The sequence below is a fragment of the Suricata suricatta genome, chromosome 14 (assembly GCF_006229205.1).
Source record: "Suricata suricatta isolate VVHF042 chromosome 14, meerkat_22Aug2017_6uvM2_HiC, whole genome shotgun sequence".
Classification (NCBI taxonomy): domain Eukaryota; kingdom Metazoa; phylum Chordata; class Mammalia; order Carnivora; family Herpestidae; genus Suricata; species Suricata suricatta.
The window spans coordinates 56,904,856-56,930,282 of record NC_043713.1 but is presented as its reverse complement, the minus strand read 5'-3'; the positions used below and the strand labels follow the sequence as shown (position 1 = coordinate 56,930,282).

General features: G+C 36.1%; 1 protein-coding gene across 2 annotated transcripts in view; it reads right to left on the bottom strand.

Annotated features, from left to right (window-relative positions):
* The window catches only part of ANKRD12 (ankyrin repeat domain 12), a 123,296-nt gene that overhangs the window by 97,335 nt on the left and 534 nt on the right, over window positions 1–25,427 (bottom strand). The window lies entirely within an intron of this gene.

The following is a 25,427-nucleotide window of genomic DNA, read 5'->3' as shown; positions in this document are numbered from 1 at the left end:
CACTACTCCTTAAAATGGCCAAGACCATCAAAAACAAGTAAAGTCTGAAAAACCATCACAGCCAAGAGGAGTTTAAGACAGGATGTTTAAATGTAATGTGGCATCCCGGATGGGATTCTTGGAACAGAAAAATGATATGAGGTAAAAACTATAGACATCTGAATAAAGTACAGACTTTAGTTAATAATGTCAATAATATTGTTGGTGTATCAATTATGACAACTGTACCATGTAGGTAATGTAAGACATTAAAAATATAGAAAAATGGTGTGCGGTATACAGAACTCTGTGCTGTCTCTGTAATTTTGCTGTAAATCTAAAACTAAAGTATTTAAAGGAAAACAAAGTTCCCCAGGTATTTTAATAGTGTGGGAGCCATTAAACAACACTTCCCTTTACCTTTTTTACTGCAAGCACCTACATACCTCAGTCACTTTGCCTCATATTGAGTTTTATTGCTTACAGCCCTAATTTCTACCTCATATCCCTCCCCCATCATGGTTTTCTTCAAAGTTCATGTCTATACCCCATCTCCCACTCTGATCCCTTAGGTTCTTGGACTTCTCAATATCAAAAATTTTTTCACCCCACTTTAGCCACTATTCTTTTTTTTTTCTCTTCAGAATTTTGTTAGTATCCTTTGCCATTTGTCTACTGTGGTATTTATCATTTTTCCATTGTTTTGTAAAAGAAAAAAAGTGATGCTGTCATTTTTGTTGCATGCATACATATACACACACACACACACACACACACACACACACACACACACACACACATATACAGGCATATCTCAGAGATGTTACAGGTTTGGTTCCAAACTACTATAATAAAGTGAAAATCACAATGAAATGAGTCAAATGAATTTTTTAGTCTTCCAGTTCACATGAAAGTCATGTTTACACTATACTGTGGTCTACTAAGTAAAAAAAAAAAGATATACGTTAATTAAAAAATACTTTATTGCTAAAAACTCCTAACCATCATCTGTTATAATCAGTGATCACAGATCACAATGACAAATGAAAATGTTTGAGATATTGCAAGAATTACTAGAATGTGACACAAAGACAGCAAATGCTGTTGGAAAAAGGGCAATGGTAGTCTTGTTTGACACAAAATTGCCCCAACATTCAATTTGTTAAAAAAAAAAATGTAAAGTGCAATAAAGCAAAGTGCAATAAAATGAAGTATGCCTATGTTTATTTATATTCAATTATATGTAATTTAAATTGTGGTTAAATTACAATAATTATAATTATGTACATATAATTATATAATTTAGATTATACATAAAATTTAAATTGTAGTTAAATATACCCAATATAGAATTTACGTTAACCATTCGTTTATTGAGATATAATTGACATGTTACACTACATTAGTTTCAAGTATAAAATGTAATAATTTGAGACTTGTATATATTGTGAAATGATCACAAGAAGTCTAGTTAACATCTATCACCACAAAGTTACAAATTTTTCCCTCATGAGAACTTAAAAAAAGTTTTTTTAATGTTTTCATTTTGAGAGAGGAGGAGTGAGATAGAGGGCAAGTAGGAGAGAGGCAGATAGGAGACACAGAATCAGAACAGGCTCCAGACTCTGAGCTAACACCATAGAGCCGGATGCAGGGCTCAAATCATGAGCCATGAGATCATAACCTGAGCTGAAATTGGACACTTAACCAAAACTGGGCTACCCAGGTACCTCTCATAATGAGAACTTTTAAGATTTACTTAGTGACTTTCAAGTCTGCAATACGGCATTAACTATGCTGTACATTATGCGGTCACCTATACATCTTTATGACTATTTCCTGGTTTTTTTTTTTAATCTTTTGACCCTCATCACCTCTCCTCCCCAATCTCTGTCCTCCATCTCTAGCAACCACTAATCCATTCTCTGTATCTATGAACATGGTTCTGTTGTTGTTGTTTTTAGATCCCAAATAAAAGAGAGATTGTACGGTATTGTCTTTTTGTCTGACTTATTTCACTTAGCACAACTGCCCTCATGGTGTACCCATGTCACAAATGACAAGATTTCATTCTTTTTTATTGCTAAATGATACTGTGTGTATCACGTGTGTGTGTATGGTAGGGGGGCTTAGGTAAGGCAACCCAAAATCTACCACAATGGCATATTGATTATTTTGAATTAAAGCTACCTGGAAAATAGCCAGTGAAAGGGCGCTTAGATATTCTTTTCTCCCCCTTAGTATTAGAAAATATATCTCCCAAATAAAAAGCACCTGAGGCAGGGACTTTAATGCCGAGAAAGCTGTAGAAATAAACTTTGTTCCTTTTTACTAATGTACTACCTCAGCCCAAATGTCTCTTGGAATTCCTAATAATTAAAGCTCCAAAATGTGTTTTCTTCATCCTCTCAATTCCTCACAAAAGTTATTGCCTTTGTCTAAAAAGTATAAAAACTGCCAGACTTGGTCATTTCTTAGATCTCATTTCATTTTGGGGCCTCCATGAGCACATAATAGAACTTTAGTGTTTTTTATTTCTGTTAATCTGTCTCATGTAAATTTAATTTAGTCCAGCCACAAAACCTTAAAGTGTAAAGGAATAATTTTTCCTTCTCTACAATATATACCATAATTTCTTTATCCGTTCATCAATGAACATTCCATATACTATTATAAATAATGCTGCAATAAACATGACGGTGCATATACCCTTCTGAGTGTTTTGTTTTCTTTGTGTAGATGCCCCAAAGTAAAACCATTAAACCATGTGATAGCTCGGTTTTTAATTTCCTGAGAAACCTCCACACTGTTTTCCATAGTGGCTGCACCAATTTACTGTCTTGCCAACAGTGCATGAAGAGGGTTCTCTTTTCTCCACATCCTCACGAATACTTATTTCTTGTCTTTTCGATAATAGCAATTTTAACAGGTGTGAACAGGTATCTCATTGTGGCTATCATTTGCATTTCCCTAATGATTAATGATGTTGAACATCCTTTCATGTACCTGCTGGTAACCTGTAAGTCTTTGGGGAAATGTCTAGTCAGATCTTCTTCCTATTAAAAAATTTTTTTTATTTCCAAGACAGCCTCAGTGGGGGAGGGGCAGAGAGCAAGGGGGACAGAGGATCTGAAGTGGGCTTTGCACTGATAGCAGTGCCTGATGTACTCAAACTCATGTACTATGAGATCATGACCTGAGCTGAAGTCAGACGCCCAACTGAGTCACCCAGGCACCCCAAGATCTTCTTTCCATTATCTTTTTATATTAGAGAAAGAGCACATGTGCAAGCGGGGTGAGGGGCAGAAGGCAAGAAATCTTAAGCAGGGCTCAATCCCACAACCCTGCGATCATGACCCAAGCTGAAATCAAGAGTTGGATGCTCAACAGATTGAGCCACCCAGGTGCTCCTCTTCTTCCCATTTTTAAATTCGATGCCTTTCTTTTTAGCTAGACTTTTAAGAGTTCTTTATATTTTTTAGATATTAGCCTCAACAGCTATAGGATTTACAAATATTTTCTCCCAGTCAGTAAACTGCCTTTTCACTCTGTTGATGGTTTCCTTTGCTGTGCAAGAGCTTTTTAATTTGATGGAAGTCTCAGTTATTTATCTTTGCTTTTGTTGCTTTCACTTTTGGTGTCAGATTGAAAAAAATCATTGCCAAGACCTATGTCAAGGAACTTAACACCTATGTTTTCTTCTAGGAGTTTTATGGTTTCATGACTAATGTTCTTTCATTTTGAATGGATTTTTGTATGTAAGATAGCAGTCCAGTTTTCCCATTACCATTTTTTGAAAAGATTATCTTTTCTCTATGTATACTGTTGCCTCCTCTGTTGTAGATTAACTGACCATATATGAATGGGTTTATTTCTGGGTTCTCTATTCTGCTACAGTAACCTCTATGCCTTTTTTTTTATGCCAACACTATATTGTTTTCATTACTATAGCTTTGTAATATAGTTTGAAATCAGAGAGCATAATGCCTCCAGCTTTGTTCCTTCAGAAGACTACATTGGCTATTCAAGGTCTTTTGTGGTTCCATAGAAATTTTATAATTTGTTCTATTTCTGTGAAAAATGGCATTGGAATTCTGATAGGGAGTGCATTGAATCTGTAGACTGCTTTGGGTAATATGGACATTTTAACAATATGGATTCCTCTAAATCATCAAAAGCTCTCTCCATTTGTGTTATCTTCAACTTCTTTCATTAATGTCTCTGGTTTTTGATATATAGGACTTTCACCTCTTTGGTAAATTCGTTTAGGTAATTATTTCTTGATGCAACTAGAAATAAGACTGTTTTCCCAAATTCTCTTATAGCTCCTTATTACAGAAATGCAACAGATTTTGTTCATCGATTTTATATCCTACTACTTTACTGAATTCATTTACTAATTCTAACAGTTTTTTGGTGGAGTTTCCAAAATATAGTGTTATATCATCTACAATGACCATTTTACTTCCTCCTTCCCAATTTGGATTTCTTTTCCTTGCCTAATTGTTCTGGATAGGACTACCAAAACTGTTAAATAAAAGAAGTTAAAATGGGCAATCCTTGTCTTCCTTCTGATTGTAGTGGAAATGCTTTCAACTTTCCACTGTTGAATCTGATGTAAGCTGTGGGCTTGTCACATATGGCCTTTATTATACTGAAATACATTCCATTTATTCCTGGTTTGTTGTTTTTTTTTTTTAATCACAAATGGGTGTTGAACTTTACCAAGTGCTGTTTCTGCATGTATTGAGATGATCATATGATTTTTATTCATTTTTGAACATGCTATATCACACTGATAAGATGTTGAACCATCCCCATATCCCTGGAATAACTCCCATCTGATCATCATACATGATCCTTTCAATGTACTGCTGAATCTGGTTTACTAATACTTGTTGAGAATTTTTGTATGTACATTCATCAGGGATACTGGCTGGCAATTTTCTTTTCTTATGGTATCTTGTCTGACTTTGGCATCAGGATAATGCTGGCCCCATATTACTATTTTGGAAGAGTTTCCTACTCTTCTATTTTGTGGAAGAGTTTGAGAAGGACTGGTATTAATTTTCTTTGAATGTTTGGTAAAATTCACCAGTGAAGCCATCTGTTTATAAGCCAACTTACCTCTTGACCCCCTTCACCCATTTCATCCAGATCCCACTCCCTACCTCTGATAACCAGCAATCTGTTCTCTGTATTTATGAACTTCATGCTTTTGTTGTTCTGTTTTAGATTTCATATGTAAGTGAGATCATATGGTATTTGTCTTTCTCTGACTTTTTTCACTTAGCCTACTGCCCTCAAGGGCCATCCATCTTGTTGCAAATGGCAACAATTTGCAATTCTTTTTATGGCTGAATAATATTTTATTGTACATGTAATATACCACATCTTCATTCCTTCATCAATGGACACTTAAGCTGTTTCCATATTTTAGCTATTGTAAATAATGCTGCAAAGAACAGGGAGGTGCATAAATCTTTTTGAGTTAGTGTTTTCATTTTCTTTGGATGAATACCCAGAAGTAGAATTGCTAAATCATAGTAGTAGGTTTCTTCTTAATTTTCTGAGGAAACTCCATGCTATTTTCCATAGTGACCTTGCCAGTTTACATTCTCACCAACACCGCACAAGGATTCGCTTTTCTCCACATCCTCACAATCACTTGTTATTTCTTATAAGTGCATGGTTCTGTGGCATTAAGTACATTCACACTGTTGTGCAACTATAACCACCACTAAGCTTTAGAACTTTTTCATACCCCAACTGAAGCTTAACTCCCCATTTCTACTTCTCCCAGCCACTGGTAACCACCATTTTACTTCCTGTCTCTATAAACTTAACTATTCTAGATACTGTGTTTAAGTGGAATTTTATAATATTTGTTTTTTATGACTGGTTTATTTCACTCAGCATTCTTCAAAGTTCACCCATGTGTTACAGGTTTCCTTCCTTTCAAAAGCTGTATCAACATCCCATCCATTGAATGTATATGCCACAACGTGTTTATCCATTTATCGACAGATGAACGTTCAACTTGTTTCCACCCCTTGACTAGTGTGAATCATGCTATGAACATGGATGTCCGACAGACAGTACAATATGCTACCCAAAATACATTTTTATGCCTGTATTTTCCTCATTAATCTTTTATTTTCTTTTAGGTTTAAGCTATCTCTACTTCAAGATCAGAAAATATACTTATTTATTTCCTTTACCTTCTTTTCACATTTAATTCTTCCCATCTATCTGTAGTGCCAATTTTTAATAACAATTTTATTCCTTTGTATACCCAAATCTGTCTCTGGGCTTTCTAGTCTCTTTCAGTACTCTGCCTTTCCATTCTTGTAGCAATGCACTACAGTTTGTTTGGTTTTTTTTGCACTGGAGGATTTTATTTATACTTTTTTGTATAGCTTTACAAGAAATTTTAGTCCCTCATCATTTTTTAAAAATTATCCTGCCAATTCTCACCATACACATTTTAGAATAATTTTGATAAATTAAAAATATTGACATCTAGGTCAAAGAAGTAAACATAAAAATCAAACCACTGAAATACTAGAAACAACCTTTTAGAGGTCTTTCTAAAATGGGATACAGAAGCTGAAAATCATTATAGAACAGACATTATGAAGAATTTCTTAAAGCATTCAAAATCCTTGAAGAGATAGGATTGGTAACATGCCCTTAAGACTAAACATAATTAAGAAGTACAGAGTAGAAAAGCATAATAGTTGAAATAAAGATTTATACAAATTTATAAAAATTAGCTAAATATTAGATTGGGTAAGCCAAAGAATGAATTAATGAACTAGAAGATCAGGTAGAGGAAAGCTGCAGAAAGCATTAAGAGATTTGAAAAACAAACAAAAAAAGGGAAAATATTAAAGTTAAGAGATACAGAGGTTACAAGTGGCAGAACCCATATAATAAAATTATCAGAAATAAATGGAGGGGTACCTGGGTGGCTCTGTCAACTGAATGTCCTACTTTGGCTCAGGTCATGATCTCACAAGCCCCACACCAGGCCCGCTGTTGTCAGCCTATTAGGGCAGAGTCTGCTTCAGATTCTCTGTCCTCCTCTCTCTGTCCCTTCCCTGCTTGCACTCTCCCAAAAACAACAACAACAAAAAAATCAGACTGACCTATTTTTTTTTAATGGAGAAAATAAAATATTGGAAAAAATGACCAATAATTTTCCTGAATTGAAGAAAAGATCAAATACCTCAGATTAAAGTTTCTGGAATACATTCTGGCATACAGTAGATTTCCAATAAATATCTGCTGCATGAATGAATGAATATGAATCCCAGAGCCAAATAAGACAGAAAAGCAACTACACCCAGACAGATTATAAACTGGAACAGACAAAAAAATTCTTCTAGAGAGGAACTACAGGTTATATAGACAGCAAAAGAAATCAAATTGATATCAGGACTTACAAAAACCAACATTAGAGGGGGAAAAATGGAGTATTACTTTCAAAATGTTAAAGGAAAAGAATTTTGAACCAAAAATCTGTAATCAAACCAATCTATCATTTAAAAGTGAGGATTAACTCAAGGGATACAGGAGTGCTGATGAATAGGGGCACATGTACCCCAATGTTTATAGCAGCAATTTCAATAATAGCCAAATTATGGAAAGAGCTTAAATGTCCATCAACTGATAAATGGATAAAAAAGACGTGGTTTATCTATACAATGGAATACTACTTGGCAATGACAAAGAATGAAATTTGGCCATTTGCAGCAACATGAATGGAACTAGAAGGTATTATGCTAAGTGAAATAAGTCAGTCAGAGAAAGACAGATATCATATGTTTTCACTCATACGTAGATCTTGAGAATCTTAACACAAGACCATGGGGAAGGGCAAGTGGGGAAAAAAAGTTGCAGAGGGTAAGAGGCAAACCATAAGAGACTTTTAAGTACTGAAAACAAACAGGGTTGATGCGGGGTGGTGGAAAGGGGAAAATGGGTGATGGACATGGAGGAGGGCACTTGTTGGGATGAGCACTGGATGTTGTATGGAAACCAATTCGACAATAAATTACATTAAATAAATAAAAGTGAGGGTTAACTATAGATATTTTTTAAAGATTTTTTTAATGTACGTTTATTTTTGAGAAAGAGAAAGACAAAGAGAGACAAAGACAGAGAGAGAGAAAAACAGGAAATGAATGGGAAAGGGGCAGAGAGGGAGACACAGAATCCGAAGCAAGCTCCAGGCTGTTAGCACAGAGCCCAATGCAGGGCTCAAACCCACAAACCATGAAATCATGACCTGAGCCGAAGTCAGCCACTCAACCAACTGAACCACCCATGTGCCCCAACTAAAGATATTTTTAAGCAACAAAAAAGGCCTTAAAATGTTTACATACAAACACCCTTTTGAAACTGCTTTTACACAGGCACTCAAATAAGAACTGAAATAAATCTATGAGGACGCTATCTGACATATGGGAGTAAGAGTGACTAAATAACCTAAAAAAGAACATTTTACATAAAAAATAAGAAAAAAGACAGCTGGATGCTTAAAGAATACCCCTAACAATCCAGAACTAAAATTCAACAGAACATCAACATGGTTATTGGGAAACTGAGGGTGGTAGATGGAGTAGAGGAGACCAGTTGAAAGTGAGAGAGCAACTGAAGTGCTTGTCTTGTTTGGAAGGAAGACCTATATGTTACATAGACATTATATATACTTTATATATGTGTGTGTGTGTGTGTGTGTGTGAGTGTGTGATTTAAAAACTGAAAAATAGCTAGAAGTTTAGTAAACAGAATTTCTAATATAAGTGTTATTACAATAAATGAAATGGATTAAACTCATTAATCCAAAGAGTCTCTGAGGCTAGATAAAAATATGATTCAGCAATACACTTTGTAAAAGAAACCACAAAAGTACTAAAAAGGTTGAAAAGAGGGGCGCCTGGGTGGCTCAGTCAGTTGAGCATCCAACTTTGGCTCAGGTCGTGATCTCATGGTTCATGGGTTCGAGCCCTGTGTTGGGCTCTGTGCTGATAGCTAGCTCAGAGCCTAGAGCCTTTGGATTCTGTTTCCCTCTCTTTCTGACCCTCCCCTCCTCATGCTGTCACTCTCTCAAAAATAAATAAAACATTAAAAAATATTAAAAAAAAAAAAAGGACAGGACAGGAAGAAATTGTTATCAGGAAATATAAACCCCAGACAAGTAGTTACACTTTGTTTGTTTGTTTACCACATTCATGAATAATTCAGACCTTTCCTGGTCTGGGCTCAGCTCCCTGACATTCCTGGGCCTGTTTGTTGATTCCATCATGCATTAAAGCTCACAGGCTAAGGAGCATCTGTCTGTTTCCTGTATAGGAAAGGTCTTCAGTTCTGTTTCCTATTAAGACTTTGAGCCCTTTTTCCATATGGGGCACCTGCAGATTCTTCTTTCTAGCTTTCAAATTCAGCTGTGTATTTTTTGTTTTATTTTTACTAGCATTTCCATATATTTGAAAAGGAAGGGAGCTTCTCCAGTCTAGCAATTTGTCCAGAAGTCCCCAGAACATCCACTTTAAATTAAATGCAACTGAAAACAAAATCCAAGTTACTTAAATTCTTCATCTATATTATAAAATGATAAAGCTCAACTGATAAAGCTATGGAAAGTAATAAAATATCTTAGCACAGTCCTTGGTACATATAAAATATTCAATACTGCCCTCTAAACTTATCACTAATTTTACATTCTACCTAAAGACAGACTCGAAAGCATGGAATGAAAATTCCATTCTTCCTGTTTCAGTTTTCACTGGCTTGCAACTGCTCGGGGGGTAAAAATGCTTCCTCCAAAACTGTATTGAGGAAAAAAAAAAAAGGCAAATTACAGCAACAATCCTTAAGAGTCATTCAATTAGGAAAGTGATTCTTCTGATTTCATCTTGAAACCTAAAATCCAAGATTCTATTCTGAGACTATCACTGACTTTTTGGTTGACCTTCATCATGTCTCAATATTTCTGTTTCTCCTTCAAAGTAAAGTTAGGCTACATGACAATGAAAATCTATCCTTCCAAAATTCTGATTTGAGAATAACAGATTTAGAATAATTTCACTCCAAATTCTATTTTTCTTTTTAATTTTTTTAACATTTATTTATTTTTGAGAGACAGAGTGAGACAGAGCATGAGCAGAGAGAGAAGGAGACACAGAATCTGAAGCAGGCTCCAGGCTTTGAGCAAGCCTTCAGCACAGAGCCCAATGTGGGGCTTGAACCCACAAACCGTGAGATCATGACCTGAAGATGGACATTTAACCAACTGAGCCACCCAGGTGCCCCCAAATTCTATTTGCCTATGAATGCAAAAAATGACAGCTTAAATTATTAAAACATTATGACACCCTTATTGTTTTCCCCCATGCAAAAAACTATAAGCCATTACACATAAATACTAAATATTTCCCAATTAAAGACCATACAGCTTAATTCTCTCACATTTTAAAAGTGGTTCTAGGTTGCTCAGTCAAGTGTCTGACTTCAGCTCAGGTCACGATCGTGGCTTTTGAGTTCGAAACCCATGTCAAACTTGCTGCTGTGAAGCTCAGACCCTGGAGCCTGCTTCAGATTCTGTGACTCCCTCACTCTCTGCCCCTCTCCCACTCGCACTCTAGTCTCTCTCTCTCTCTCTCTCTCTCTTAAAAATAAACATTAAAAAAACATTTTTTTTAAATACAGTGATTCTAAAAAATAATGAAAAGGGCCTCAAAATAAATGGTCATGCTTCTGGGATACTAACTGGACTTTTCTCTCCTTAATTATTTAAACCATTCAAATGAGAATTCAGTCTGTGAAACCGGATTGTGCTCACAATAATATTTTCTGGCATCCATTCCATAACTTATTCCCATAAGAATATGACAGTTGTATTGCAGACCAAGAAATTTTCATCATAAACATGACAACTTTAACAGTATGTAAAATATGAAGACAAACACCCTTTAAAATTAACTGTCCTCAATAATGTCCTTAAAATGATGCTTTTAAAAAGTCTTTAAGGTAGGGGCTATCAGGTGGCCCAGGAGGCTGGGCAGCTTGATTTTGGCTCCGGTCATGATCCCAGGGGGGTGGAACCTAGCCTGTGTCAGATCCACGGTGAGCATGAAGCCTGATTAAGGATCTTTCTTTCTCTTTCTCTCTCTCTCCCTCTGCCTCTATACCTCTCCCCCCTGTGTGGGTGTTCTCTTACTCTCAAAAAAAAAAAAAAAAAAAAAAAAGGTTTAAAAAATTTTTAATTTTTTAAATATTTATTTTTGAGAGAGAGCAAACGAACGCAGGGAAGGAGCAGAAAGAGGGGAGGACAGAGGATCCATAGTGGGCTCTGCGCTGATAGGATAGGCCCCCATGAGGGGCCTGATCTCAGGATCCTTGGGATCCTGACCTGAGCCGAAGTTGGACACTTGACTGAGCCACACAAGCATCCTAAAAAAAATTTTTTTTTTAAATCCTTAAGTATGGGATGCTTAGGTGTCTCAGTTAAGTATCCGACTCTTGGTTTTGGCTCAGGTCATGATCTCATGATTCAGGAGTTCAAGCCCCATGCTGGGCTCTGTACTGGCAGTGCAGAACTTGCCTGGGATCCTCTCTCTCTGATGCTCTCCCGCTTGTGCTCTCTCTCTCAAAATAAATAAACTTAAAGAAAAAAAGTCCTTAAAAGTTTGTAGTCTCTTTTATACAGTTCTATATTACCTTTTATAATGATCATGTACTACTTGTATAATCTGCAAATGAAAATTTTAAATAAAGTAGGTTGACTTCTACTTGGTTTTCCCTGGAGAACTACAGTGTTCTGGGGGAAAGAATAATGAGATGACAGGTGAGCCTGCTTCAGACAAGTAGAGGAAAAGAAATAAGAGTACTTTTATGTATTTTATGTTTTCTAACCCAGCCACCAGAATAGGAAAGAAAGCAAAAGATTCGGGATAGAAGCTCATTCCAGTAAATACAGGCTGCACTTCTGAGTTGGTGCTGCTAAATATATATCTTTCAGGAATCTGAGGATGGCAGGTAATTCAGAAGACTATTCAAAGTAAATAACAAGATAGATGGTCAATTTGGTTTACCTATATATGTACATTACCTTCAAAATCTCACAAAAGTAAACCTTTGGTATAACAGAGTAGTATATAGATAGCCCAATGCTTGAAAATATAAACCACCAATATCCACTAATCCCAGCCAAGTCAAGGCGAAACATATTAGGAGAAATTTAGCAAAATAAGAAAAGACCTTAGTTTTCACTGCAACTCTAAATGAACTCTTTGGGTTTCAGTCTACTCATTTATTTTTCATTATCTCATTTTAAATTTTTTTAAGGTTTCATGTGTACCTCAAAAACTGTTTAATGTTTATTATTTTTGAGAGAGAGAGACAGAGAGACAGAGAGAAACAGAAAGAGAGGGGGCAGAGCGAGGGAGAAACAACTTAAAGCAGGCTCCAGACTCTGAGCTGTCAGCACAGAGCCGGATGCGGGGCTCAAACTCACAAACCACGAGATCATGACCTGAGCTGAAGTCAGATGCTTAACCAACTAAGGCACCCATGCACCCCATAATTTTTAACTTTTATTGTTTATTCATTTTTGAGAGACAGCAAGAAAAAGCTGAGTGGGGGAGGTACGGAGAGAGAGGGAGACACAGAATCTGAAGCAGGCTCTAGGCTCGGAGCTGTCAGTGCATAGCCCGACATGAGGCTTGAACTCACAAGCTGTGAGATCGCGACCTGAGCCAAAGTCAGATGCTTAACTGACCAAGACACCTAGTTGCCCCAGTTTTCTCATTTTAAAGTGAGATCCATTCCAACTCTGAAACTCTACTATTCTTTTTTTTTTTTAGTGTTTTTTAAAATTTATTTTTGAGAGAGAGACACACACACACAGCATGAGCAGCGGAGGGTCAGAGAGAGAGAGGGACACACAGAATCGGAAGCAGGCTGCAGGCTCTGAGCTAGCTGTCAGCACAGAGCCTGACGTGGGGCTCAAACCCACGAACCATGAGATCATGACCTGAGCTGAAGCCAGATGCTTAACTGACTGAGCCACCCAGGCGCCCCTGAAACTCTACTATTCTTTATCTCCTCCAACTCTTTTCTCAACATAGGTACATGGTGTAAAGTACATCCAACCAGCATTGGTCTAGAACTGATTCTCCTTATAATTTAAAAAAATGAATTAGTATGTGATGTTAAACTATTTAACTACAGCTATTTCCTTTAGCTATCCTACTCCAGTCTGCTCATGCAATTTTCAATCACTTAACATTTACTAAGCATCTATATGCTAGGCAATGAAACTAAACATAAGACACAATTCTAGCCTAAAGGAAATTTATGGTTTTGAAGTGGCAAATGATAGGTTTATTACCATTTGGACCAATAAATGTTACAGAAATATGACAGCACTAGCACAAAGAGATAGCCCAACCCAGCTGCATGTATATAGAGGCATGGACAGGGAATTTCAAGAAGAGGTAACACTAAGAGTCCTGAGGATGACCACCAGGCAGGTAGATACGGACAGGGTTGCAGAGGGAGGATAAGCATTTGCACAGGTATGGACACCCATTCTCACACAAGAAAGCAGGCTACACTGGAAAGGACAACAAAAATTGAAGTATAGTGGGTAGAAAGTGAAGCTAAAGAAGTAGGAGGAAATCACATCTGAAGTACTTTGTGACTGTGTTGTCTGATCTTAATGATGGCAAAAAGCAACTTAAGATTTTTAAAAAAGCAGTGACATAATTCAAGTAGTGTTTAGAATGGTACTGCGGATGAAACTTTGGAAAACAGACTGAACAGAAATTAGATGAGAGACAAGGAGAGCACTCAAAGTATGACCAGACTGTGAAGTAGGGAAGAACAGCAAATAAGAGCAAAGAGGCTAGAATGACACCCAGGTTTCTGGCTCTAGCAATAGGAAGTTGCTGAAAGTAATTTAAAAGAAAATAACTTAAATGAAGCAATTAGCATTTGTCGGTAGTATTTAATAGTAGCAATTAAACAATATTGCAAATTTTTAAAAACCAAAATTCTTTTTCTTTATTAGACAGTATTTACAAAACCAGATTAGTAATAAAAAGAGGTTTTTTGACAGTGTCAACCATGAGACCATAACAGACCACATTCTAACAATATATTTAGACTTTTTAAAGAAAATAATACAGACCGTTATGTTTACAATGATCTATTTGCCCCAGGTATCTCATTATATCTATATATACATCTATTTCCAAAATTGTTAAGATGTGTATATAAAATACTCATCTGTACTTGAGAGAGTTGGCATAAATAACTTCTAAAGGTCAAGGATTCTAAAAATGAGTTGCAGAGTTAGTGACCTCTTTCTATAGCCCTCAAGGGTTCTAAATTGTGCAACTTCCGTAGACCAGCAGAGGGCTGCAACTGCTCAGAGAAAATGGTTAGGCAGCCTCCCTTGCATCTCTGGCACTGGGAACTGAAAAAATTACTAATGCCAAACACAGGAATATCTAACAGGCGCTACATATTCACTGTCAACAGATTCTAAAAGGGGTCAGGAGTAATTCTCTAAATCTTGAAAGCTTTCTAGAAACCTTCATAATTAAACATTTTGTCACCAGCTCCTTTCTCTTCTGTCAAAATGGTTGAAAGTGTTGGAGGCCAAGTAAAATCTCACCCACACAGTAATTAGGAGGAAAAAAGTCAATTGAGTTATCAAATCACCACTTCCTTCCAGACTAACCTTCCTAAAACAGTTACATTGTTAGATTAGTCTTAAATCTATTTTATCAATTTTGTTCTGCAATACAGTACAGTGCTGAAATCTAACTTTCCTTTGCCTAGATTTTTAAGGCAGATTTTTACCTCACATACACAATTTTATTTTCAACTCCCCTTGTCAGATCACTCTCATTGTTATGTACAATATGCAATAGAGTTAAAAATGGAAAGGACCTTGAAGTAAACTTTGAAAAAAAAATTACATAAGTCTAGAAAAAGGGAAAAGCCACTGTTAGGAGGTCTGTGCAAAAAAAAAAAAAAAGGAGATAGGAAATCCCCTGAGGAGACAAGGAAATGAATCCAGAAAAAGTGTATTGAGGGCTTCCACAGAATTTGTAATCTTTAATTCTTAAGCTGGTGATTGGTACTCAAGAGTTCATTATGCTGTATTCTATACTTTTTTTTATTATCTAGTATTTCAAGAGAAAAACGTTCTGATATTTTAACTTTGCCCCTTTCCTGCCCCTTAAAAGACGAGAGCTAATCTTTGCAACATAAATCTGGTGCCATTCTAAATACTATTCACAGTTTAATTCCAGTTAATGCCCTAACTCAGTTTTACTGCTTTCTGTAAAAATGATAGGGCACATATTTTACCTTTAAATGACAGGATTTTTAATTGTTTACATAATTCACTGCAGTTTTAACAGCAATATATAAATATATGAGAGATTTAGGATAAAGGTCATGGCTTTAAAAAACAAACAAACAAACCAGAATAGTTTATAAGAATCACTGCTTCTAAAATATAAGCCTATGATCCTGAAATTCATCTTTACCTATGCCAACTTTATGCAATTATAGGTAGCTTGAATTAGTACCTTATGAGAGAGCAATGCTAATGGAAGAATTAAATTATTTCTAATTTGCATACCACACTTTTCCCACCCTGACCCAACTACAGTGTGAAATGTAACACTGCTTCAGACTGGAGCCAAAATTTATAGCTTCCACATGATTTCACACCAGGATTGAATTTTTTGGGCTTTATTTCAGTCCTGATCTACTACCTCATTTTTTTTGTATCCTGCACACTCTCCAACATTAACCTACTTACTTACTATACCACACACAAGAATTCAGGTTAACCATGTATTTCAGGGCATTTAAAAGAAAACATGCTAGGGGCGCCTGGGTGGCTCAGTCGGTTAAAAGAAAACATGCTCTAAACTGGCTTAGGGTAGTAGTGTGTATTATTGGTAGCTTTTTTTAGCCAGAGAAATTTAGAAATATAAACTGGTTTCCTACCAAAGTACACTGAAAAGAATGACAGGGGGAAATAAGTGGTAATGGGGGGACCAAAGCAAATTCGATGTATTCTAGTAACTGTAAGACAGTAAGAAACATATGGTACTGTGAAAACTCCAACCCCAATGGGAAAGAATACTTGCATATTTTGCTTTACTTTTAAAAGAAAACATTGCTGGGGGCACCTGGGTAGCTCAGCCAGTTGAGTGTCCAACGTTGGCCCAGGCTATGATCTCATGGTTCATGGGTTCGAGCCCCACACTGGGCTTCTCATTGACAGCACAGAGCCTGCTTAGGATCTTCCGTCTCCCTCTCTCTCCACCCTTCCCTCACTCATTTTCTCTCTCTCTCTAAAAATAAATATAAAAAAAATTTCTGGATATATAACCACACAAAAGTTATAAACTGGAGAAAAAAAAGGCAAACCTCACTGACTGTACCAATATTAAACAGTACAGTTTAATGTATAGTATACTTCGTAGTATACTATAAAAATGCCAAAATATACAAGTTTAAGACTATTTAAGAACATAATAGTTCCACTTCAAACTTAAACTTAAATTCCCAAACCTAAACTTGAATATGCTTTCAGACCTTGAAAGCATATTCACTGAAGAATTTGTGGTATAATTTCAAAATGTTTACAGAACCTCTCCTTAATTATGGACCCTTGCTTTAAGTAATTATCTCTTCATGCTAGATTTTAAGTTCCATACAGATAATGTCTTCTTCAGGTATGTGCTTAGAGCACCAAGACCTAATACCTTAAGACCTAACAACCTTATTAATGACCTTCTTATCTCTTACTGAATTTCATGCGTCTATAACTGTTTTCTAAGAAAATTTTTCCTGTCTTGCAAATTCATTTCTTCAGTTTATTTCCTTTTAGAGAAAGAGAGTATCCATGGGGGAGGGGAAGAGAGAGAGAAAGAGAGAGAATCCCAAGCAGGCTCCTACTGTCAGTACAGAGCCCAATTCGGGGCTCAATTTCATAAACTATGGGACCATGACCAGAGACAAAATCAAGAGTCGGGCACTTAACTGACTGAGCCACCCAGGTGACCTGCAAATTTAATTCATGCACTACCCTTCTCCCTTAGCCCTCTTATGTTAATCAGACCATTCTTCTGTCATGGGCTTTGGGGTAACTCTTGGTAATTGATAAATAAGCAATGACTCTACCGTGTGGTGGTATCTGGATGTACAACACTGAACAAGACAGACACATTCTACGTCCCTGCAGGACTTAGTACATTCCTTTTCACACCAACCAGAAAGCAATTTGGATGTTTAAGAATAACGATATCTTCCTATTTCACACATTTATATTTTGTTCTTTCAGGGTAAACCCTTAAAAATACAGAGATTATAATACTGTCTTTGCTTATATTTTCCTAAACACCTGCCTCAAAAATGACAAATTAAGTGCTGTTCATAGAAACATTTAAAGTATATTAACTATGAAATGTTTAAAACATTCTTTATTGTGTCCATAATATTTGTTCAACTTGAAAATTGAGAATTAAAAAGATAAAATTCCTGTTACTTTCAAATTCAATATCCAGAGATAAGCTATCACACTATTAGACTGGATCATTCAAGACCTTTCACTCCTCATAAAAATCCATGGTCTGTAATGCAAAATAATTATTCTTCACCAAAAGGCTAAAATAATTATTTTTCACCAAAAGGCTAAAAATTATCTATTTTTTTTATCCTTTTCTCTTAATGTCACCAAATTTTTTGAAGGTGTGGTTTTGTGAGGAAGCAATACAAATACAGATTTAAATCAAAGCTCATCTCTAAAATAGGAATAAGACATGGGGCACCCAGCTGGCCTAGTCTGTAGAGCATGAGTCCCATGTTGGGTGTAGAGATTACTTAAAAAAAATTAAGGGCACCTGGATGGCTAGTTGGTTGAGAGTCCAACTTCGGCCCAGGTCATGATCTCACAACTTGTGGGTTGGAGCCCCGAGTCTGGTTCTGTGTTGACAGCTCATAGCCTGGAGCCTCCTTCAGATTCCGTGTCTCCTCCTTTGCCCCTCCCCCCGTTAGTGCTCTGGCTCTGTCTCCTCTCTCTCAAAAATAAACATAAAAAAATTTTTTTTAATAAAAAATTGGAATGTGATAAACTTCACAAAGTCACTGTAAGGAGTGAATGAAAAGTTAAGTGGAGAGCCTGTTATCAACCATAAAATACTTGTAATTACGCATATACCAGTCAAATGGTACTGCATAATGAATAGGACTTAAACGTGAGACTCTAGTTTCCCCCTATGCTCAAAGGATTCTCATGGTTTTCTGCTGCTTCCTCCCTAACAACTGAGATCACAAAAGCTATAAGCAGAAGAAATTCTTGGATTAGGGGTGTGAAGAAATAATAGAAGAACCCAAAAAGTTATCATCTCAGTAAGCTATCATCTAGACAACTTTCAAATACTCAGTATTAAAATTAATAGTATGGAAAGGGGCACCTGGGTGGCCCAGTCCATTAAGCATCCGACTTCAGCTCAGGTCATGATCTCACAGTTCCCAGATTCAAGCCCTGCGTCAGGCTCTGTGCTGACAGCTCAGAGCCTGGAGCCTGCTTCTGATTCTGTGTCTCCCTCTCTCCCTGATTGTCCCCCGCTCACCCTCTGTGTCTCTCTCTCTCTCTCAAAAGTAAACGCTAAAAATTTTTTTTCAAAAAAAACGAAAGCCACCATTCTTTAAAAGAAATTGAAAAAATAAAATTAATAGTAGCAGAGAGCCCATTTTTTCCTGGGGTTTGCCAAGCAGTTGTAAAATACAAGTTCTCATTCAAAAGATAAATGATAAATTAGAAAGATATTTATAATGTAGAAGATAAACAATCTTTAATATACAAATACACATAATGAGACTGGAGAATCATTAACTCTTATTATAGGGTGTTTAACAATCAGGATATATTAATTCTGGGATTTAAAAACACAAATGAAAGTGTTTTAAAAACTGTTTAAATTCTTTTTTTTTTAAATGTTTATTCAGTTTTGAAAGACAGAGTGTGAGTGGGGAAGGGGAAAGGAAAGGGGCGAGAAGGGAGTGAGAGGGAGGGAGGGAGAGGCAGGCAAACAGACAGACAGACACGCAGAATCCAAAGTAGGCTCCAGGCTCAAACCTACGAATTGTGAGACCATGACCTGAGTGGAAGTTGGACCCTTAACCGACTGAACCACCCAGGCAGCCCAAAAATTGCTCAAATTCTTGATTGCCATTCCCAGAAGTTTTCAGTAAAAAGGAACAAAGAGAAAAACGGCCAAGGATACGAGTATCAATTCACAGAAGAGAAAATGCAAATGATGTATTAGCTAATGATCCAAATTCCTATAGCTAAAATCAATATTCATACCATAATTAAAAACAAAAAGCCTGAAATATGAATCTAACACAAATCTGTCAACCAACAATAGATAGGTATTGTTTTCTTCACAGGGTGTTTGTAAAAGCAAGGGAACACCAGTGTCTGAAGGGGAAGGAGGAGCCATGAAGGAGGCAAAAGGACAAAAGAAAGGAAGAGTGAGTAAGCCTATTTGCTGTCAAACATTCCCGTTTACTTTCAGTGATAAGAAGACAAATAAAAACTCAGTAAAGAGGTATTTTTGTTCTGTTCAAATTCAGATTAAAGAGAACACTCATTTTTATTCTTGGGATTGTAAAGACACAGGTCTAAATCAAACTGACTCTGACCTTGGATGCTTAGGTGTCAGTGTCTCAGAATCATGAGACAATAGAAGGGCACGTGTTGCCAAGGCAGAAGGGACCACCCTTGTAACACCCAATCAGGAAAGGCCTGCTAACACATTTAACATTACTAAGGACAGGCCTAGAAGGCTAGTCAGCCCTATGTGAGGGTCCTGGGCCCACTCTGTAATTGGTCAATACCCTAAATGTTGTGATTGGCTCCCACCAAAAGTAACAATGTATGGTTAAAGTTACTGCCAATATTGATAGGCCATAATGATTGGATCACTGTACCTGTGTCACAATTTCCTGTATCTCCTCCTTCCCAAGCCCACAAAGGCCCTACCCCGCCTTTGTTCGGGGCTATCAGCATGGACCCACTGTGCCGGTAAAGCCCGTGAGCCCGAGCTTAGCCCTGGCCAGCCTAAACTCATAATAAAGCCCTTTGCTTTTGCATGTGTGACTCGGTCTCCCTGGTGGTTTCTGGTTTTGGGGGACGATATTAAAAATCTGGGTATAACAGGATGTTTTAATGAAATCTGGAAGACAAGGATGATTACTGAAGATTGAATAACCACCCCTGGATGATCCACCTCAATATAAATCTATGAATGAGTTAGGTTGATCATAAGAAAATTTTTCTCAAAGTTAACATATTTACGTTTATACAGCACTTATAAACTTCAAGTTAGTTCTTGGGTCTAATACTCAAGATATCTAAATATTTAAAGTTGGAGATATTTCAATAACTAGATACTATCTCTCCTCTCATCATTGATTAAAATAACATGAAGGTACTTTATGCACAGAAGCTCAATAAAATTTATTTTCCTTGATCACCAAAAAACTTTCAAATACTCAAACTCTGGTAAAAAGGGCTTACTTTAACTCAGGTTGCAAGATTTTCAGTACTAGTATTTAGAACAACAATTTAGCATTTAGAACAACAGAATATAACAAGGCTTTCTTCCTAATTGTTCAAATTAAGGTAGGAAACACTTCGTAAAATTTTAATTTTCTCATTTGTCTTTAACATCATTAACCATCACCACAAATTATTAAAGTGCTATAAAGAATATTTTAGTATTTACTTCTACCCTACTTAAGTTTCAGAAGAGGTATAACAAAACAGAAAGCTGCATACGATGTGACTTTGGTGGCAAAGAAAATAAAAAGTCCAGTGGTAGGTGAGTTTCTCCTCTCTTCCTTTAGATGTGCTAATGCTTCTCTTTCGTGAGTGAATTTCAAAAGTCTAGCATTTTGCCAGAGAATTTTAACCTGGATCCTATCCATGGTTCAACATCATCAGCTTAGCTCATGTTTTGCTGATCTGAGAGTAGTTGTGAAATTCAAGAGATCTCATGCAAAAAGAACTTCATGAACTACAAAGCATCATAATTCTTACATACTACCGTATCCTGAGTCTAAACAGCTACTTCTAGGAAGAGAGAAGCACATATACATGGTTTCTGTTCTCTATTAGAATTCAGGGAGGCAGACAAAACTCTATGTAGGAGGAAGAACAATCTGAAATCTAACAAGCTACAAGGTTCTCTCACACACCTCTTTCAAGCAACAAAGTAGTTTAAAAATATGACATTCAGGGAGGGCGTCTGGCTGGCTCAGTTGGTACAGCATGTGATTCTTGATCTTAGGGTTCCAGCCCCACACTGGGTTTAGACATTACTTAAGAATAAAAATAAAGCTTTAAATTATGGGAAAAATATATCACTAACATTTGTGGTATTTCCTCCAATTATGGCCCAAATACAAAACACAAACCAGAAAAGTAGAGTACTACATATATGAAATATGAATATATATATATATGAAACAATTTTAGTGCAAAAGCAGTTATTAAGGCAATGGCCAAAAAGAGACAACTTTTTAAACGCCAAAGAAAAAGAAATGATTTCCACCCTATAACTTGCAGCTTCCTAATTTACCTCTTCTACTTATCTCAATTTGGAAACATTTCTGTGTTAATTTTCTAAGAACTTAAAAGAGTTTGACCTTTTTAGAATTCTGGAGGGTCTCACCAATTGGAAAACCTAGTCTTAGATGCTATTTTCTAACCTGGACAAAATAACTATTGCTGGATCTATTCCTTTATAAAAGTCCTAACTAAATGAGTTTGGTTGGTGATCTTTTTTCTATTGTCACTATGATTAAAATGTTTCTTTAGAAAAATGACATCAATATCAAGGTGGAGTCTGTTAAAATCACCTGTTTAATGTTAAAAATTGTAGTCCTTCTGTAGCTGGTGAGATTAATTTGCTTCTGAAAAGTAACATAAAAAACCCAACAGTTACCTCAATATCTCACAAAAAGCCTTGCTGCCTACCTTCCAAGATTCTCACAAAGTATTTACTTTTCTTTTTGTCTGTTTGTTTGTTTTTTTTTTACCAACACCGCAGAAGGCAGAATAACTGGCCTCCAGACATTTTCACAAAATCTGAAATTTAAGAAACACTGCCTTAAAACTTTTTAAAATCAGCTAAATACTCTTAATTAGAGGCAGAGCACAGACAAACGATTAAGAATGGGAACAATACAGTCTGTCACTTTTTTCAGGTCTGTGAATATCTACACACCGCAGAACATTTCAAAGCCTCATTTTCCTCAGCCATATGTGAGAATGATAGTATCTGTCTAACAAGATTATTTTGAAAATTATCTTAAATATAAGGTAAAACTTTGAACACAGATACATTCATATTCTAAGTGTTTAAGAAATATTTATCATAATCTTCAAATTCAAGATTATAGGTAAAATATGTATGTAATACTACAATAAACAATATTAACAGATCGGATTCCAGCATCATCAATTTAAAGCCCTAGAAGAAAGATCCTTAAACAGCAAAAACCAACAAACAAAAACTCTGTATTAACATTTCTACATATTCAGATCTACAAGATAACACGAACCATTCAAAACTGAGTTTATAAAGGAAATTATCTCCTGTTATTGCCATATGTGGAAACTAGCAACAGACAAATTAAGACTGCAACTAAGACACTTTCACTATTACTTTTAAAAAGCCACTGTTAAAGAAACAGATTATGCATGCATGGGTGTAAATGAGAATATTTTCAAATGCTATATGGAGAAAACTTCATATTCTCCAGAGGAAGTCAGGCTCTAACAACTGCAATATTTAAAATGTTCATAAGAGGCTTTACTAAGATTAGAACTAAGTGGGGATCAGAAAATGTATCTACAGGGAGTTATAATCTGTAAAACAGCAGGTGCTGGAAACAATAAAGCTAAGGCTAAGCAAAAACCTAGGGATCTAGACACCTTATTACACCGTAAAGCTGTATTTTTTAAATATCGCCACTTTTTATATATATAAAAGTTTGCAGTATAGCACGTGCTTTCCATATGTAATCACATTTATTCCATCAGTGTAAATTATGCAGAAAAATTACTTTGTGTAGATTAAGAAGGTTCTGAAAGTTAATGTGATTTGTCAAAAACCACAGTTAGGAAATAATAAATCAAGAAAAAAAAATTTTTTATACCAAAAATTTAAATGGAGAGGGGCACCTGGGTGGCTCAGTCGGTTAAGTGTCCTGTTAAGCTCAGGTCATGATCTCAGAGTCTGTGGGTTCAAATCCCACGTCAGGCTCTGTGCTGACAGCTCAGAACCCGAAGCCTGCTTCAGATTGTGTCTCCACTCTCTCTGCCCCTCCCCTGCTTACTCTTGGTCTCTGTCTCTCAAAATACAGACAAAAAAAATTTTAACTGAGACTTTCTAACTTATATTTCAATATTCTTTCCAATACTCCATAAAGCTCCTTCTTAAAGGAAGAGGCAAATTAGCATTTTCACAGAAATGGTAGGCCAAAAATCACAGACTTTTTGAACTAGGTTGTACTGACTTATATTTCACTTTAGTAGGACTTTATTTTCTCATCTGTAAAATGAGCAAATTTGAGGCCTCTTCCATTTCTAAAGACAAATCACCATGACTCTACCCTTTACACAATACATTTTACAAATACACGTTAATGTTAATTTTAGGATCAAACGCCAACTAACAAAGTAGTGTGTGAATAGCTCTTAAACTATTGCAATTATTAAACAAATTCTTCATGCCTTTCTGATAAATACTGCTTCAGTATCAAGTTTATATACAGAAAGCAGTCTAAACCGCTTATGGACTATGATGGAAATAATCTCATAAATCATTCTTTTTAGACTGAAATAAAGCTCTTGAAACAGGTGAATGAACAAATTTAACTACCAGTAAATATCAACAAATTGGATATTTTTACTATTCTTCTACTTATTCCTTAAATAAAAACCCCTTTTCCAACAAAATGTTTTTCAAATGTCCCACTACCATTTTCTACAATCTACCTCAAAAGAGTATCACATTTTCCAACAACTTCTATAGGATAATACATATATAAATACCTTGATAAAAACATCTTCCTTTTAAATTCATTCCACTGAGTAGGCACTTGTCTCCAAACAAAAGTCAACCTTTCTCCCCCTTCCCTTGATATTCAAGAACTAACACCAGAGACTGAACAACATCTTTTTTCACCTACCTAAGTTCTTTCCTCATCAGAATATTTTAGTTCTATTCTTCCTCAAATACTTCTCATGGGATACACACCCTGAGATTTTCACTTTCCCAGTTCTGCTTGCTCATAAAACCATACTAAACAACAACTATGGAAATCACAGAGACAAAAAACATTAAAGGTACCTTTCTTTCTTTAACTCCTTACCTCCATGAAAACCACTTAATACTTAGATTTTAGTTCATTTTAACACCTTGCATGCCTCTAAAATAGAACACATTCCTGAATAGCTTGAGTTTAGTCAAGCTGGCTGCAGACCTTCCTTTAAAAGAAATTTAATTAGTACTTGTGTTAAATATAAAAGATCTTTTAAGAAGTAAAACCTTTCTCCTCTGGCTTATTATCTCCTGGGGAAAACATTATGAACCTTTAAATATTTTTTGCGTTTAGCCCAAATTAAAGATTTTCCCCAACAAAATTTGTTAATATAATAACTTGATCTTACAGAGTCAACACTATCTCATTTTGTTTTTAAGCCACTTGGCACCAATAGAGCATATGTTCTGCCAGTTCTGAGCTAATCTCCAGGAAAGCCTTTGTATAATGATTGAAGAAACTGAAACAGATCAGTGCCCGAGATTTTGAACAGCCTACTTGAGCATATGTTTTTAATAAACAGTCAATTTATTTTAAAATAGCTATTTTACCAGTTCGCCTTCCTTTATAACTTACATAAACCAATTTAAAATTAAAAAGGAGCCCATGACTAAGAACACAGGTTCATTTCAACTCCAGGATTAAAGATAATTTCAAGGCTTTACACATCACTGAATCTGCAACCCATTTCACCCGCGGGGTCCGGTGGAAATCACAATGTCAAAGAGTACACTGCTCAAAATGTTTCCTACGGTTTCAACTGGTGCAATAGTGTTAACTTCCCGTCCCAAACTGTTTCTTACTGTTATTATTAAAACAGCTGTCAGCTGGGCTTCGGTAACCTCTTTGTACAACCGTTTATTCAACGCTTAGGGATCCTTAAAGATGCGTCACACCATACTACCCCTCAACAGGAGATCTAAGAATCTGACGTGCTCCAAGGGTCTACGAATACCATTCGAATGGGCACTTGCAGAACCTTGAAGAGAACCGATTGCCTAATGCGACAC